Here is a 19,219-nt window from a genome sequence, read left to right on the forward strand (position 1 = left end):
GCCTGTGTTTCACATTGTAAGAAGGTAGCCAGCCATCTTCCATAGAGGCTGTATCATTTTACCTCTGCCCTAGTAATCAATGAGAGTTCCTGTTGCTCAACATCTTTGTCAGCACTTGGTTTTGTTAGTATTTTGGGTTTTAGTCATTCCAATATGTGAACAATGGTATCTCATTATTGTTGGAGTAGCATTGTCAACCACTGAAGTGGTTAGAACAAGAGTTTTAAAGGAGCCAGCCTGTGGATATTCTCACTGTCCTGATATTTTAATAATTAGGGAAGGCTAAACATTTGCTAAATGAAGACCATACACATGTCCATACACCTAGTTCTCATCTAAATCTAGTTTTATAAATGCTGATGATAAACCAAGTCTGATTTATATGATGCATCGTATGTGGAAAATATCTGTGACTTGAGTTATCTGATCAATCTTGAGAAATAACAGCTCGGCCAATATAATAATTTTGAAAAAAACTATTGTTAATTTGATGATTATCAGTTGTCATTAAATGAATTGCAAAGTTATCATTTTTTATCTAGAGCAAAATGAAGCCAAAGGTCTTGATATTTCATTTTGTCTGTGATAATTCCTAGTTTTGTGGCCTTAGGTTATTTCTTTAAGAACATTGTGACTTAGTTTCTTTTTTTTCTGTAAAATAGTATTAATAATAGTAATACTTTTAAGGGATACTGCAAGAAAGAATAAACTGATATAGTTACAATGCTCAGAACAGTGTCTGATGTGTCATAAGTCTCCATGAATAGTAGAATGTTATTAACACGGTGTAACTAATTTTTGAAACTCGAAAAAACATTATGTATTTTGCCCAAGTTTACCAGTTTAGAAAGTACAGCAACTAAGGTTGAATTTCAGGTTTATCCCTTGAGTTCTTTTTAATATTCCATGAAGTTTTTAAGTTGGTATATAGAATGGAAAGGCAGTGCCTCCATTTTCAGAGTTTCTTGGCATTTCAAGTGAAAAGCAATTAAATCTCAGTTGCACATTATTCCAGAGCCTTAAAAAAAAAAAATGAAGCCAATGAAGTGCATCTTTGGTGCCCTCTGCTCCTCTTTGTTTGCTAACTGTATCCCTCATAGGCCAGCATTTCCATTTCTTGTTCTTCTCACTCTTCCCCTTCTGGCTACCCAGAAAACCCTGTTGCCCCTGCCCTTTCACATCCTGTTTTATAACTAAATTATGTAACTATATTAAAAAAGAACACTGAAGATTCTGTATACAGATGCTTTTGTTATTATTAATATTTTTATTTTATTTAAGGAAGTTACTAACATAAAATAATGCCACCCCTTTGCAAATATTTCAAGCCTGTTAATAATGCAGGTGGTTTCAGTAGATTGAAAAGAATATATTTTCATTGTATGGAGAAGACATACCTAGAAAGCTAGGTTAAAATCTTATTTATCTTTTCATCCCACTGAACTGTCATATTCCCCAGGATACATGAGTCACTCGAAATGTGTATCTGAATAAATGAACAACACATGCTTTGGACTCACCAATTCAGGAGGGATATGAAAAATCAATCACATACAAAGAAATGGGTGCCTTTATTCTTGAAACAGACCACAACAGAGAGATTCACTGGATGGTTACAAACTGGTATGGGAGTGGTTTCCTCTTCCAGCTGGACTGCCTAAGGAGCTGTTAAACTGTGTAGTTGTCAATGGAAAGTTCATAAACTGTTCCTTCCACTCCATCATCAATCTTGGCATCTTTGTTATGTTCTTAATCTTCATTATTATTAAGAGACATTAATAAACTTGCTTGTTAATTGTTAATTGTTTTAATATACTCTTATTTTTGTAATTAATTTTACTGGCTCTTAAAATCTTAGTTTGAAATGAATTGCATGTCACTTACATGTCATGTTAGTGCTTTTACCAAAGACCTAGAGCTAGGCCCATCAAAAACATACTTATTCTGTTGTTGTTGTTGTTGTTGTTGCAGATGGACAGGGAGGCCTGGTGTGCTGCGGTTCATGGGGTCGCAAAGAGTTGGACATAACTGAGCTTCTGAGCTGAACTGAACTGAACTCTTAGTGAAAATCTCAATTCTATAACACGATTACTTGATTGTTTAGCTGGAATACTCCAGACTCAGTTTGTATGTTTATCAGTGCCTTGGTGTCATCATTTTGAGTGAGTTATTTCAATGTGAGGTAAGACAAGGTGTATATATTATTATGCTATGTGAAGCAGCTTGTTTACAACTAAAAAGACACATGATTTTCTCTTTGTAGTATTTATATTTATGTGTGTATGTGTACAAAAGTGTGTGATTTCTTAATTTCACCTTCTCCATTCTTAACTGTGACTTTTTATTGTTAGTAGTGTCTTGCTTGTACCAACCCTCTTATCTTGTCTTTTAATTACTTTAAGATTTTAAGGTTTGAGAAGTAAAATGTTTATGAATCCAATAGTAAATAAAAAACTCAACAATGTCTATGCTATCCTCTTCTGTTCTATATGACCACAGAATTAGTTTTCTCAGAAGCATACATTTGAGTGTTATAATCTTGAGCACTATAAGAGATTAAATCCTTAGAAGATAACCTGAGCCCAGAGTGAAAGATAGGGCTTCTCAGGCAGTGTGGTGGTAAAGAAGCTGTCTGCCAGTGCAGGAGGTATAGGGGATGTGGGTTCAATCCCTGGGTAAGGAAGATTTCCTGGAGGAGGAAAAGGCAACCCACTCCAGTATTCTTGCTTGGGAAATCCCACAGACAGAGAAGACTGTCAAGCTATAGTCCTTGGGACAGCAGAGTTAGACATGACTGAGAAGGCTTACGTGCACAGAGTGTACTTCGATGATTTTCATTATAACCTCATCATTTGTGAGGTTTGATAGAGTTTCTGTAGAATTTGCTAAATGAGAGTTATTATTATTATTCCTATCACTATATTTGCCTTAGCCTCCTTTTGAGGAAAATGTGTATGTTAATAATCTAAAAGCTTTATATCACTATTGTGACTCTCAAGGAAGACAGTGTATGTGAGTTTTCCACAAGCTACATAAACTGCAAAAATGTCAGGTTTGTCTCTTTTACTCTTTCAGATAGTCCTCTTCCAGAGCTTTGAGGTTGCCAGAAATTTGACATAAAATTAGATAAGTTGTCATGTGTCAATTTTGTCAATTAAACACAAAATTGTGTGTTTAATTTGTACACACATAATTTGATCTGTATTGGTGTTGTTTCCAAATATGTACTTTCTTTGGCCTCTAAGAGTCTGGAAAGAATAAAAGAAAAAGATGACACCATATCCCTTTCTACCCATTTCCTCCCACTTGATTAGGGTTTAATGGGGTCATGGATATTGGATGCTGGCCATGGTTTTGTGGACTGCTAAGTGGCCCACTCAGTTGGATAAATCATGTTAAATTAGGAGGTGCAGGTGTTCAAGAAATAACAGAGAAAACACATTTCTCCTTGACTAACATCTTTTTCTAATTGACTCCAGGCCAGCATCACAGTTTGTAATCTTGTGGCAGCTGCCATAGCCCACCATTGCTGGCCGCTCAGCTCTGTGGGCCACTGGCTCCAGTTCTGCTCCTGCTGTGGGTTCCACTCATCTGTGGGTCCCGGCACAATAGAGACTTTCTGAGAGTTAGCTATGTCACTCATCACAGATCTATGAAACATTAAATATGAATTTATTTCTTATTTGGAGCTTTGCTTTGTTCTAAATGCTGAGAGGATTATGGATCAATTTGTCCCACGTATGCAATGGGATATTTGAGAGAAAGACATAGACATTTATGTAGAAAAATAAAGTGCAAAATGATGCAATATAAATGAAAGATGAGTTTAATTTAGTTATTAAAGTCATAGTGAAAGAAAGCAACATTTGAGATGGAAATTTATTAATCTGAACACATATGAAGATAGAATGAGTTCTGCAACTTCCATGATGTTAAAGTTTTCTCTCTCCAAACTCAAGTCATTTTATTTTAAGAACACATTGTTTCAGGGCTTCCCTGTCTATGCAGTGGTTAAGACTCCACCTTCCAATGTAGAGGGCACAGTTTTGATCCTTGGTTGAGCACCAAGATCCTGCATGCCTCCTGGCCAAAAAACCAAAACATAAAACAGAAGCAACATTGTTGCAAATTCAATAAAGACTTAAAATAATTTTATATATTTTATAAAAGAATTTTGTATATATACATATATATATATATACAAAGAACACACTGTTTCCTGCCTGATACCTGCAGATCTCTACTCCCTAATTCTCTTTAGAAATCTCTCCTACTCTTTCAAATTGTCATACATTGACATCTGGCTTCATGTACAAAAGTGACACCACAGCTCAGTTATTTGATGAAATTTCAGCTAACTGGATAGGACATAAAGGTCAATGATTTATTTATAATTCTAGAACTATTAGAGAAGCCTTGACTGCAGAGCCACTTGGCTTTCAAGAGCATCTTGGCCTAATATTATCACTATGCTGAGAATCCCCTTAGCGTGATTCACTTGAAAAACACGTATTCTTTGCCCTTGACAGTCCAAGTCTTCTTGCAAATAGTCTCATGAAATATTTCTTACTTTATTTGAAATCTCATCCATTTGTTCTTTTCTAACAGCCTGAAGAACTTCAGGCTTTTCCTTAATCACTTAACCTGGTATTGTGTTATAGTAATCAGTGATCTTGGTCCTAAACAATTTTTTTACTATTCAAGTTCAAGTGCTCCATATAATTCATCTCTGAGTGGGTGGCATCCACTCTGCGCTTTCCTGCCTACTCAGTATTCTGTTCTATCATGGCTGCATTTCTGTATTTATAAATCCTTTTCCCATGCAAGCTGTAGTTCAACACGTTACCTATCTGGACTGCATGTAGGAAACCGACAAAATTTCACAGAGGTTGTGTTAAGTATCGGGAAAATTTAAGAATTTTAGAGGTAATAATATGAACAGACATGAAAACAAAAGATGATCTTCAACATCATTGGATGTCAGAGGATACAATCTCCATGAGAAAAGGGACTCTGTTTCTTTTGTCTCTTGTCTTAGTCTCTATTACAGTGATATTCTTCCCATTGCATGTAATTAATATTAATTGAATTAAAGAATAAATTAAGGCAAAGCAGATCATTCAACTAGTTACCCAAATAAGCTCAGTATAGACTGGAATTCCAATTAACAGGTAGATGGATTTATTCATTAGAAAAGGAAAATGAGAAGAAAGTAAGCAATGCTAAAGAAGAAATGTCTGGATAAATCCTTCAGAGCTCAGTTAAAGCTATTATTTTTAGGATCTCCATGAGATCAAAGGTAGGGAGGGATTCATTAAACCCGCTGACCTATCAAAATCACTATCTTGAAATATAAATTATATTTATGTTAAAAAATTTTGCCTAGATATAACCGGATTTTTCTCGTCTCATCCCACAAAGATATCATCTCTTTTAATTTTTCTATTCCCAAAGACTGACATACCTATCTTATCTTGCCTCTCAAAGTGTAAGATATTTGAAGGCAGTCTTTGTGGCCAATTGACTTTTGTTTTTTCCTGTTTCTTTCCTCTGCAATGAATGGTTAGATGCCTGCCCAATCCTGTGGGCACAGCCAGCACTATTGAAAATGATGGAGTTGTATGGCTACAGCCCTGAGGTGGAGAGTCTGAAGACAATGCGAGAATGGGAATGCAATAGAACAAGGCAGCTTCCTAGGGAGATATGCAGTCTAGCTGCCAAGTGACCCTCAGTTACAATGATCTCCTTCTCCCCGCACTTTGAACCTGAAAGGAAATATATTACCTTTGATTAGTTTTCAAGGAGTAGCCTCATAAAAAGCACGTTACATGTGCCAAACCTTTTATATGAAACACAGTGTAACTGATGGCTTTTCATTAGCATTTTATTGATGCTCTTTAAAACTCTTACTGGACAAAACATTTCAGAGGTTCATTCTCTCTGGTGTATATCACTGCTGTGACATTCGGTGTTTCATATCTCTGTAAGAATTCTTTTATCTCTTTTTCTTAGCTGGATAGATTTGCTGTGACAAGATCTCAGTGTCACTTCCAAGACATGCAAACTTACATAGAGCTAAAAAAAAAAACCAAAAAACAAAAACAACCTGTTCAGGCTATTACTTGTAAAATAAGCAGAAAACAAAGACCTTGTTGCTGTTTTTGAAGAGATAATAAAAACCATTTACCCAGTAAGTCTCAAAATAATTGAGTATATTTTAAAGCTATTTAGGTTTCCTGGGTGTCTCAGACAGTAAAGAAATCTGCCTGCAATGTGAGAGATCCAAGTTTGATCCCTGGATCGGGAAGATCCCCTGGAAAAGGGAATGGCTACCCATTCCAGTATTCTTGCTTGGAGAATTCCATGGACAGAGGAGCCTGGTGGGGTCACAAAGAGTCAGGCATGACTGAACAATTAACACTTTCACTGTAGACACATAGTGGAATGCTAAGACTGTGTCCTTTCTGAACTTCAGATCTCCTTCACCTTATTCTTCTAGAAAGCTCAATAATACATTGTACAAGTGAATGAGAATTTATTTACATACTTTTTTATCTGCAGCAGGTAATTTTTAAGGCTCTTTAGGAAAAGAAATGCAGTGCCAGTGTCCAGGAAAATAACAATGATGACTCTTGAGTTCCTTTAGATGTTTTGCCACAAGAGTACTGCCAGGCAAAATGTGCTTGTTTTACTTTATCTCAGTCACAGATCCAAATGCAAAAACCTCAAGGGCATCTTGTGCATTTGCATAAATCTCTTGAGAATTTAAGTGTAAATATTCAAGAGAGGATTGTTTTGCTGCTTTGATAAAACGACTGTGGATTCCATGAAGATTGAAGTAGAGAGTTGGGGTAATGAGGTCTCAAACATTAATCTAGGTTCATGCACGCAAAGGGAAGAAAACTTCCAGAATCTAGTTTTCAGAGTACATGTCGGGTCCTCATTTGGAATACATAGGCATTGGAAGTACACACTGAATACTTATTCTGTTCCAGGATCTCTGTTAAAAACTTCCAGAGGTTATTTGGTGCCACTTCGACACAAATCCTTTAGCTTGTCAAAAGGGCACCCAATTCTTAAGCAACTGAAGCAGATTCTGAATGTAGGAACTCAATTTGAAATTCCCCACCACTGTCTTTTAAATGCATGTCATGTCTGATTTTATTTTGCTTTTGAAGCTTATGTTAAGTAGATTCCCAACACTTAAAAATTAGATCCAACTTTAATTAGATTTTTTTTCATAGTATTGAATGGCATCCTGGCTAAAAATGAAGTCTAGTATGAACTTATTTCAGCTTTTTATTATTTGATAATTACTTGAATTTACTCAAATACTGGGCTTTCTCGTCTCTGCAGATCTAAGTTTTTAGATTTATTAATAGTTGGAAATTGCCAATTGACAACATATGTACAATAGTATTATGTCATCTAGTGTTTATGCATTGCTAGCGGGTTGTTCAACTTCATGTAACAATATTAGAGTAGTGATTCTCAAGCTTTTTCATGTATTATAATAATTTGAACCTCTTGTTTAAACACAGATAGCTGGATCCTACCCCTAATCAGCAGGTCTGAATTGGGTCCTGGGAATTTGCCTTGTAATAAATCAAGAGGTAATACTGATGTTGCTGATCCAAGGACAAGGTGTTAATACCAACTGGTATAGGACATTAAATAAATAGTTTCAAGCGGACTTTTTTTTTTTTTTTTTTTTTACTATGGTGGGAGGTCAAGTGGATTAAAGAATGAATTGCACAAAATGATCAAAACGTCATACCTCTTGTGGATATACAGAAGTTATACCGTGTGTTATGCCTTTGTTTAGGTCAATGTGAAGTGAGAACATCATCAGCTACGATAATGTATGTTTACCATCAATGGCATACCTCTGAATGAGTGCCAGTTATGACAATATATGTGTTTTGTGGTGTGAACATAAGTTTATGAACTGTAGCCTGGCTGGCTCCTCTGTCCATGGGATTTCCCAGGCAAGGCTAAAGGGTTGCCATTTCTTTGCCCAAGGGATCTTCCTGACCCAGGGATCAAATCCCGGTCTCCTGCATTGCAGGTGGTCTCGTGCATTTCAGGTGGATTATTTACTGACTTAGCCACCAGGGAAATCCAATGATATCACAGAGATGCTTAAATTTAGCAACTACTACTAAATAGTTCCTGGACCAAAGAGATGCTCAAAATAAGACATTCAGTTATGTGAATGCCTGAATGACCAATGATACTGAAATAAGACCTAAACAAACTGCTCTCACAGGCAACACTGTAAGACAGTCTTGGCAGTGTTTCTGAGCTCGGCTAGGGTTTGTTCACTCTCTGAAATCCTATCAACACTTATGGGCTCAGGAAAGAACAATATAAAATCAAGTCCCCTACTCCTTACTTTCATTATTGTTCCCCCTTAAATGAAGCTTAAGAATACAATACAGAGGGATTTCCCTGGAAGTTCAGTGACTAAGGGTCTGTGCTCCCAATGTAGAGGCCTGGGTTTGATCCCTGGTCTAGAAACTAGATCCCACATGCCGCAAATAAGAATTTGCTTGCTGAAACTAAGAATTCAAATGCCACAACTAAAGATCACGTATGCCACAACTACGACCCAGCACAGCCAAATACATAAATACTTTAAAAAAAAAAAGGAGCAAAGAATGCAATACACAAAGTAGACAAAATTATAGGATTTCTCCCTGCTGACGTAAGTTCTATTTATTGAAATTCTGGATTAAAAATAAAATATTTAGAATATTTCTCTCACTCCCCCTCACCCTACCCTGACAAAAATTTCTTTTCAAATAAACTCATCCCTAAGTTACAGGTCTTGTTTCACTTCTCATGTGAGCATTAAAATCATAACAGGACTTCAAGCCTGGTGGTCCAGTGGTTAAGAATGCATGCAGGGGACACCGGTTTGATCCTTGGTCCAGGAGGATTCCATATGCCGTGGCACAATGGTCTACAAGCTGCAACTTCTGAAGCCTGAGCACCCTAAAGCCCATGCTGCACAACAAGAGAAGCTGCTGCAGTGAGAAGCTCATGCACCAAAACTAGAGAAAGCCTGTGAGAAGCAATGAGGGCTCAGAACAACCAAACGTAAATAAAAATCATAAGAAAACAATTCCCAGTTTTCAAATACATAATGTTAACATGTTTATCTCTATAAAGAGGAAGAAGTGGAACTATAATATAGGTCATTAGAAAATTTTCTAGTAATTTTCCATAATTGCAATTCCTTAGGGTTTCATGTTTAACAGAAAAAGAAGCAATTCATTCAGGTCTTCATTTTCTTTATTATTTTCTTTTCCAATCATATTTTCTGATTTTCCATTGTTTCTTCTGGGATATTATACCAAATGATCAAGAACATCCAGCGTATAAGACAAAATCCATTTCCTCCCTTCCTGCAATCTCTTCTGGCTGCATTTCAAAATAAGACAATTATATGTTCCTCCAAATTTTAACCTATAAAATGGCTGTTAGAAAGAGCACACCATCCATATTCAAAACTCTTTTAAAGGCAAGATACATCCCAGGATAATATTTGACATTAATCTCATTTAAGGCATCAGTAAATATAGGAAAAAAATATGCTATTCAGGTAGGAAAATATAAACAAGTAAATCAAAGACCTGGGTATTAGACGAGATCTTAATGTACAGAGGCATTCATATGTATTTTAATGTAGAAATTATAAACTAACTAATTAGAATTAAGATTAGAATTCGACTTCCCAACTGCATTATTCTGTAACAAAAAAGAAGGCCTGATTAGTTAATGAAGAAAAATTTTTCATTTCTTTAAGTTGTATTTAGCTATTGCAATTAAATTTTGAGGTCTTTACATTTCCGTTTTTTATCTATTTTCGAAGCTTGAATCACAATATAGGGAGCAACTTACTCACACTGTACCAAAAGTAGATTATCTAAACATATGCTCTTTCTGAACTTGAGCACCTAAAGGTGAGTTTTCCCCTTTTTGTACACATGTGAGTGGTCAGTTAGCAGATCTGAGATGACAAACCACTTCCCATTTATGCGCCTTTTTCATATTCAAGGATTTCCCATAAATGTTTGTAATATATTGTGACTATGCTATAAAATGCTTCTTAAAATCATTCCTTTGCATCAGGAGGAGTCAGGAAAGCTCTTTTAGAAAGAAATATTTTGACTAGCAATAAACCCAAAGGAAGTAATGAAATCAAAGAGAAATTCAAATAAGTTGAATTATTTAAGAAGTTTCAGGATCCAAACACACAGAGAATTTGTGATGTATTGAGAGAAGATAATGACCATGAAATAAGGCAGTAGAGAATTAAAGACTAACCTTTTGAACATTTTCATATCTAAGAAGTGAAACACAGAATAGGAGCTAGTAAAAGACATGAGATGTGGTCGGAAAAGTAAATGTGAAGGTTCATACTGCAGTAATAAGGAAGAGAGAAGGAGAGAAAAGTAAAAAAAAAAAAAAAAAAAAAGAAGTACCTTATGTTACACATATAGAAAATTCTAAACCAAGTAGATCAAAAATGAAAAAGAAAAAAAAATATTAAAAACTGAAAAGCAGCTAAAGGAGAATATATGAGAAATCTGCATACCTTTCCCTCAGTTTTGCCGAGAATCTAAAACTACTCTGAAAAACATTAAGTGTAACATACACACACACACAGCTGCTACTGCTGCTAAGTCACTTCAGTCGTGTCCGACTCCGTGTGACCCCATAGATGGCAGCCCACCAGGCTCCCCCATCCCTGGGATTCTCCAGGCAAGAATATTGGAGTGGGTTGCCATTTCCTTCTCCAATGCATGAAAGTGAAAAGTGAAAGTGAAGTTGCTCAGTCATGTCCGACTTAGCGACCCCATGGACTGCAGCCCACCAGGCTCCTCGGTTCGTGGGATTTTCCAGGCAAAACCCAAGAAAACCAGAGCTTTCAATAGCATCCATGCTTCAGTCTTCAAAAGCAAATCACTCTCATAATATGTATTAGATGTATGAATTCAGAGAAAAGACATTTAGACTACAAGAATATCTTGGGGCCTACTTTTGATAAAAAGGGATGTAGGCAGCCATGTGAAGGATAGCCTGCTTTATCTTTGTCCATTGCACATGTATTAAATAAAATTCTTAGAATAGATTTCTATTTTAAGATTTTAAAAGACAACTACATGTGGGAGCTGTAGATAATTACTGGCATTTGAAAGAAAAAAAAAAGTCTCAGTATTTGCCTCTCAAAATATAATACATAGGTGGCAGGGGTCCTCATATTCTTTGTACTCTTATTGCTTTTCCAATCTTAATTGGGAATGGTTGCCCTTACCTTTATTCATTTTATGACATTGAAATCAACACCACTTTGAAAGTGTTCCAAAAATAATTACATAATGTAGTTTCAAGTGGGAAAAAAGATCTATAGGGAACATTTCACAACTTCTCTTGGCAACTGCAGTCTCATTATCTTGAGACAGAATTTCATTTACTTTCATAAAGTATGTCTCACCCATCAACTGCATGAAAAAAAATCAATTTCTCATGTATGGTTGATTCCCATTTATAAAACTTTTGAGTCCAATGTGGAATATTCTTTGCCAGAGACTAGTATTTTACTTTCCAAGTAAACAGAGAATCAGATTCAGAAAATATTTCCTATTCATAGTTGTTTCTCCTGTGAGTACAAAAAATAGGCCTTACCATAGCTTTGATTTGCATTCTTGCTTTCTGTCAGTATTAGAACTGGATTTGATATTTCCAAGTTGTTAAAATGTTTATTTCTAAAAGCTTCAGAATATAGTACAACTGTTTCCTGCTGAGGTCCAGAGAGCAATCTGTGGGCCTGGAACACACTCTCAAGCTCTTTTTGTTCTAAGTCCAGCCTCCAAGCTCTTGAAAAATCCCCTTGAAAATTCCAGGTCCAAATTCAGTGGTCTTATTTCTCTTTAAGATTTGTCTCCTGTCTTCTGAGCAGTTTTCCCTGTGATCTTATGCCCCAGTCTGAGAATGTTATAGCTCTAAAAACTTGCAGATAGGTAGAAAAGAAAGCTGGGTTTCTCTGGTGGCTCAGTGGTAAAGAACCTGCTTTTTGGTGCAAGTGTTGTGGGTTCAATCCCTGGGTCAGGAAGATCCCTGGAAAAGGAATTGGCACTCACTCCAGTATTCTTGCCTGGGAAATTCATGGACAGGAGAGTCTGGCAGGCTCAAGTCCATGGGGTCACAAAAAGAGTTGGACAAGACTTATCAACTAAACAGCAACAATATCAACAACAGAAAATAAAGTCCTCAAAACTGTCCAGCGGTGCAATAGGTTAGATGTCAGTTAAGGGTTAGTGGGGTAGGTGGGTGGGTGGGAAGTGAAGTTGTAGGTTTGGGCACGAAGATATGGCCTACTAGTGAAGCCCAGGACAAACTGATGGTTAAGAGAACAGTGATACTCCCCCCACAAGAGAATCTGATAACAAGAGAGGTGGTAAGTCTGATGTAAATCCAGAATAGGAAAGGAAAAGATTACAACAGAATGGTGAATAAGTACCTTAGTCATTATGACCTACCAAAGTGCCAAATAGATGCCAAATAGTGGTCTAAATTAAGACTATAGTTAGTACATGTCTGACTAGGATATTTAGTGAGGGGCCATGCAGGCAACATCAGGCATTCATATCCTGTAGGCTTGTCTGCATGAATAGATGATTTGAGATTATTGAAGACAGAAAGGAATATGGAGGGATGGGAAAGAGGGTGGGCAGAGTAGTACATGTCTAACCTGTTATTATGGGTGGTATTTGATTTTTACAGTAAGAGGAACTTCAGATAGAAGGCAAAGGGTCTCTGTTTGCGAATGACCCTGAAAGCCAAGTACACAAGAGGTACTGCTTACCTTCCCAAGTAACACAGTATGATGCAGTGAGATATAGACACCTACCTGTACATGTTTTCAAAGATGTCTTTAAACACTCCTGTTCAAACAGCAGCCCTGCCATTTTACCTGGGTCTTCACCACAATAGTAATGGTGAAGTAGAGCTAAGAAATTCCAAAGACCAAGAACAAGGAAGCCAGAAGATTATGAGAGGACACACTGTTTACTCATGATGGCTATTTCTGGTGGAAAGTGAAATCTACTAATGAGTATATTTTTCAGGGTTAGCAATGCCTAGAGGTGTAACAAGTCATTGCTCAGAAGAAACTCCTTTCTATAGTATCTTCCCATTGACTAGAGAGAATAGCTCAATCTTAGCTGTATGGCATTTTCTTCAGGAGAGAGATTGGGTGTTTGGGAGGGGATAGGACAGGTCATAAACTGTGATGATAAAGTAAATATGGTTTGATGCTGCTCTCACCTGATGTTTGTGCAGGATTAGCATGATATGTTAATATTTTCCCTGCAAACACTTATCGATGATATTTGCAAGTTTAAGCTTGTCAGCTAAAAATCCAGAATGGAGTAACATGCAAAACTCTTCTCATAAGCCATCCAATATATTTTGTGAATTTAGTAGGGTATAAATCAATGAGTCAGTTAATCCTAAATTTTGTTTCCTTTGTCACAAATATTGAATACTTTATTAAATCAGTATGGGATTTAATTTACTTTGAAAGTCATTCAGAGAAAATATATATTGGCTAGAACAAAACAAGTAGCTCTTTTTGGTGAATAAAACAATTTACAAGGAACTGATAACAAAAGATGGAGAAAGCAATGGCACCCCACTCCAGTACACTTGCCTGGAAAATCCCATGGACGGAGGAGTCTGGTAGGCTGCAGTCCATGTGGTCGTGAAGAGTCCAACACAACTGAGTAAACTCACTTTCATTTTTCACTTTCATGCACTGGAGAAGGAAATGGCAACCCACTCCAGTGTTCTTGCCTGGAGAATTCCAGGGACAGAGGAGCCTGGCAGGCTGCCATCTATGGGGTCGCACAGAGTCGGACACGACTGAAGCGACTTAGCAGCATCAGCAGCAGATAACAAAAGAAGAGCAAATGACTTTAGACAGCTCAATGCACAAAACTTATAAGTTCATACTTCATGAATGCTAGAACCAATATATTTATTTTAAAATGTCAGGGAGGAATTAGAATTGAAAAATAGGAAAACAGATAAGGAGAAACAATGCTAGAGAATTTTGCTGCAATTAATGAAGATAAGTTAAAACATGAAAGAATTGGTCTAGATAAGGCAGAAGAATGCATAACATATGCACTAGTGTTCCTATTTCTTCTTCTTTTTTTTTTATGCTTCCCTGATGGCTCAGCAGTAAAGAATCTGCCTGCAATGTAGGAGATGTGCATTTGATCCCAGGGTGGAGAAGATAACTCTGCAGAAGGAAATGGAAACCCACTCCAGTATTCTTGCTTGAAAAATCCCATGGACAGAGAAGCCTGAGGGGCTACAGTCCTTGAGATTCCAAAAAGATTTGGGCATGGCCTCTAAAGCATACACATACACATACACATACACATACACATACACATACACATACACACATATACACATCTTTAAATAAATCAGGCATCCCAAGAGTTAAGGTAAATTCCTCCCCACAACCAACATATGTATTTCCTCTAATACATTAAAGGTTTTTTTTCTTTTCTTGTTTTCAAGTATAACCTAGAGATGAAGAACTTATTGAAATTCACATTTTACCTGTATTTTCTAAATTTTTGAAATTGTTTTCTTTTTTTCCAGACAGTATGGGGATCAAAGGCATCACAATATTGTAAAGCAATTATCTTCCAATTAAAATAAATAAATAAAACTTTTGAAAAATTGTTTAAGTAAGTGGATGACATTCTTCCAAATTATGAAATTGCTATCATTTGAGTGAGGGAAGAATCTTGCTTTGTGCAATCTTAAAGATAGTCAATTGCAGTGGGTGGGACCTATGAGGAAAAATTTTTCACAAATTTTAGAAATGTAGTTTTTATTTGCTCTTTTAAAAATACCTCTCTTGCTTGATCATCATGATATACGTTTGTTGACTAAATAGGCAGTCAGAAGAAACATGTTCAAAGAAGTATCATCCTGTTTAATGGTGTTTCAGCAAATTGGTTTTCTGGAAGGAAAAAATAAAAATGATTTATTTTGTAGTGTTTTTCCATTTCTGTGATGACAATACTCCTAGCATGGCAAATTTTAAATATTCAATAGTTTAAAAACCAGCTTCCAAAATTTCTCAAAATTTAGTAATAAGTTTATTTCAGTTTGTATTATCCAGCTCCAGTACACCACTGTGTATGTAAGCATATTGTTGAACACCCTTTCTGATATCACGCAATGCCTCATGCTATGTTAATAAATAAAATTTAAGAAAAAAATTTGTAAGAAAAGGCACCATGGTTTTTAAAAAGGAAGAAATGAAATAATTAGTAAAACTGAGATTACTATTTATTAACCATGAGAACAATGCTGCCTGAAATTACCAAGTAAAATTAAGAAAAAAAAACATAATGAAAATGATTAAAATTTTGGTGTCATTTTAAAAATGTCCATATTATTAAGCAAAATGGACTGCTTTTCTCAAATGAACAAAGTTTTTAGAATTTATACAGTTCTTTCAGTTCAGTTAAGCTCAATTCAGTTGCTCATCTGTGTCTGACTCTTGGTGACCCCATGAATTGCAGCAACCCGGCCTCCCTGTCCATCACCAACTCCCAGAGTTCACTCAAACTCATGTCCATTGAGTCGATGATGCATTCCAGCCATCTTATCCTCTGTCATCCCCTTCTCCTCCTGCCCCCAATCCCTCCAAGCGTTAGAGTCTTTTCCAATGAGTCAGCTCTTCGCATGAGGTGGCCAAGTACTGGACTTTCAGCTTTATCATCAGTCCTTCCAAAGAACACCAGGAATAATCTCCTTTAGACTGGACTGGTTGGGTCTCCTTGCAGTCCAAGGGACTCTCAAGAGTGTTCTCTACAACACAGTTCAAAAACATCAATTCTTCAGTGCTCAGCTTTCTTCACATTCCAAATCTCACGTCCGTACATGAACATTGGGAAAACCATAGCCTTGACTAGATGGAACTTTGTTGACAAAGTAATGTCTCTGCTTTTTTTTTTAATTTCATTTATTTCAATTTTTATTTTTACTTTATTTTGCTTTACAATACTGCAATGGTTTTGCCATACATTGACATGAATCAGCCATGGGTGTACATGAGTTCCCAATCCTGAACCCTCCTCCCACCTCCCATCCCATATCATCTCTCTGGATCATCCCCGTGCACCAGCCCCAAGCATCCTGTATCCTCCTGTCTCTGCATTTGAATATGATATCTAGTTTGGTCATAATTTTCCTTTCAAGGAGTAAGCATCTTTTCATTTCATGGCTGCAATCACCATCTGCAGTGATTTTGGACCCTGGAAAAATAAAGTCTGACACTGTTTCCACTGTTTCCCCGTCTATTTCCCATGAAGTGATGGGACTGGATGCCATGATCTTAGTTTTCTGAATGTTGAGATTTAAGCCAACATTTTCACTCTCCTTTTTCACTTTCATTAAAAGGCTTTTTAGTTCCTCTTCACTTTCTGCCATAAGGGTGGTGTCATCTGCATATCTGAGGTTATTGATATTTCTCCTGGCGATCTTGATTCCAGCTTGTGCTTCTTCCAGCCCAGCGTTTCTCATGATGTACTCTACATATAAGTTAAATAAGCAGGATGACAATATACAGCCTTGACATACTCCTTTTCCTATTTGGAACCAGTCTGTTGTTCCATGTCCAGTTCTAGCTGTTGCTTCCTGACCTGCATATAGGTTTCACAAGAGGCAGGTCAGGTGGTCTTGTATTCCCATCTCTTTCAGAATTTTCCACAGTTTATTGTGATCCACACTGTCAAAGGCTTTGGCATAGTCAATAAGGCAGAAATAGATGTTTTTCTGCAACTCTCTTTCTTTTTTTGAAGATCCAGCAGATGTTGGCAATTTGATTTCTGGTTCTTCTGCCTTTTCTAAAACCACCTTGAACATCTGGAAGTTCACTGTTCATGTATTGCTGAAGCCTGGCTTGGATAATTTTGAGCATTACTTTACTAGCGTGTGAGATGAGTGCAATTGTGTGGTGGTTTGAGCATTCTTTGGTGTTGCCTTTCTTTGGGATTGGAATGAAAACTGACCTTTTCCAGTCCTCTGGCCACTACTGAGTTTTCCAAATTTGCTGGCATATTGAGTGCAGCACTTTCATAGCATCATCTTTCAGGATTTGAAATAGCTCAACTGGAATTCCATCACCTCCACTAGCTTTGTTCATAGTGATGCTTTCTAAGGCCCACTAGACTTCACATTCCAAGATATCTGGCTCTAGGTGAGTGATCACACCATCATGATTATCTTGGGCAGAAAGATCTTTTTTTTGTACAGTTCTGCGGTTTATTCTTGCCACCTCTTCTTAATATCCACTGCTTCTGCTAGGTCCATATCATCTCTGTCATTTATCGAGCCCATCTTTTCATGAAATGCTCCCTTTGTAAGGTAATTTTCTTGAAGAGATCTCTAGTCTTTCCCATTCTGTTGTTTCCCTCTATTTCTTTGCATTGATCCTGGAGGAAGGCTATCTTATCTCTTGTTATTCTTTGGAACTCTACGTTCAGATGCTTATATCTTTTCTTTTTGCTTCTCTTCTTTTCACAGCTATTTGTAAGGCCTCCCCAGACAGCCATTTGGCTTTTTTGCATTTCTTTTCCATGGGGATGGTATTGATCCCTGTCTTCTATACAATGTCATGAACCTCCATCCAGAGTTCATCAGGAACTCTATCAGATCTAGTCCCTGAAATCTATTTCTCACTTCCACGCTATAGTCATAAGGGATTTGATTTAGGTCATACCTAAATGGTCTAATGGTTTTCACTACTTTCTTCAATTTAAGTCTGAATTTGGCAATAAGGAGTTCATGACCTGAGCCACAGTCAGCTCCTGGTCTTGTTTTGCTGACTGTATAGAGCTTCTCCATCGTTGGCTGCAAATAATATAATCAATCTGATTTTGATGTCAACCATCTGGTGATGTCCATGTGTAGAGTCTTCTCTTGTGTTGTTGGCTAAGGGTGTTTGCTATGATGAGTGCATTCTCTTGGCAAAACTCTATTAGCCATTGCCCTGCTTCATTCCGTATTCCAAGGCCAAATTTGCCTGTTACTCCAGGTGTTTCTTGACTTTTTAGTTTTGCATTCCAGTCCCTTATCAAAAGCAGAGACATTACTTTGCTGACTAAGGTCCGTCTAGTCAAAGCTATGGTTTTTCCTGTGGTCATGTATGGATGTGAGAGTTGGACTGTGAAGAAGGCTGAGCGCCGAAGAATTGATGCATTTGAACTGTAGTGTTGGAGAAGACTCTTGACAGTCCCTTGGACTGCAAGGAGATCCAACCAGTCCATTCTGAAGGAGATCAACCCTGGGATTCCTTTGGAAGGAATGATGCTAAAGCTGAAGCTCCAGTACTATGGCCACCTCATGCGAAGAGTTGACTCATTGGAAAAGACTCTGATGCTGGGAGGGATTGGGAGCAGGAGGAGAAGGGGACGACAGAGGATGAGGTGGCTGGATGGCATCACGGACTCGATGGACGTGAGTCTAAGTGAACTCCAGAAGATGGTGATGGACAGGGGGGCCTGGCGTGCTGCGATTCATGGGGTCACAGAGAGTCGGACACGACTGAGCGACTGAACTGAACTGAACTGATAATCTTTTTTGGGTGTTAGTTCTAAAAGGTCTTGTAGGTCTTCATAGAACCATTCTACTTCAGCTTCTTCAGCATTCCAGTTCCCTATAATCTTTTTTGGGTGTTAGTCTAAAAGGTCTTGTAAGTCTTCATAGAACCATTCTACTTCAGCTTCCTCAGCATTACTGGTTGGGGCATAGACTTGGATTTCTGTGATATTGAATGGTGCCTTGGAAACAAACAGAGATCATTCTGTTGTTTTCGAGATTGCATCCAAGTACTGAATTTTGGACTCTTTTGTTGATCGTGATGACAACTGCATTTCTTCTAGGGGATTCCTGCCAACAGTAATATATATAATGGTCATCTGAGTTACATTACATATTTTTATATTTTTTCCAACCATAATTATTTAAATTATTGAATCATTTTGCTATAATCATGTGATATCTTTGTTCATTAACAATGATTTTATGATAATTTCTCCTTTCCTGGATTTAAAAATGTAATAACAATTTAATTAATCTATTGGTTTCCTGGATTTTATCACTGATGAGTTTTATTTTA

General features: G+C 37.1%; 1 non-coding gene across 1 annotated transcript; it reads left to right on the forward strand.

The window, feature by feature from the left end:
• Window positions 1–237: 237 nt before the first annotated feature.
• LOC128057076 (small nucleolar RNA SNORA72) lies at window positions 238–368 on the forward strand. Its single transcript, XR_008200261.1, has one exon. It is a non-coding gene; the product is annotated as a small nucleolar RNA SNORA72 (small nucleolar RNA).
• The last annotated feature ends 18,851 nt before the right edge of the window (window positions 369–19,219 follow it).

The sequence above is a fragment of the Budorcas taxicolor genome, chromosome 11 (genome assembly GCF_023091745.1).
Source record: "Budorcas taxicolor isolate Tak-1 chromosome 11, Takin1.1, whole genome shotgun sequence".
Classification (NCBI taxonomy): Eukaryota; Metazoa; Chordata; class Mammalia; order Artiodactyla; family Bovidae; genus Budorcas; species Budorcas taxicolor.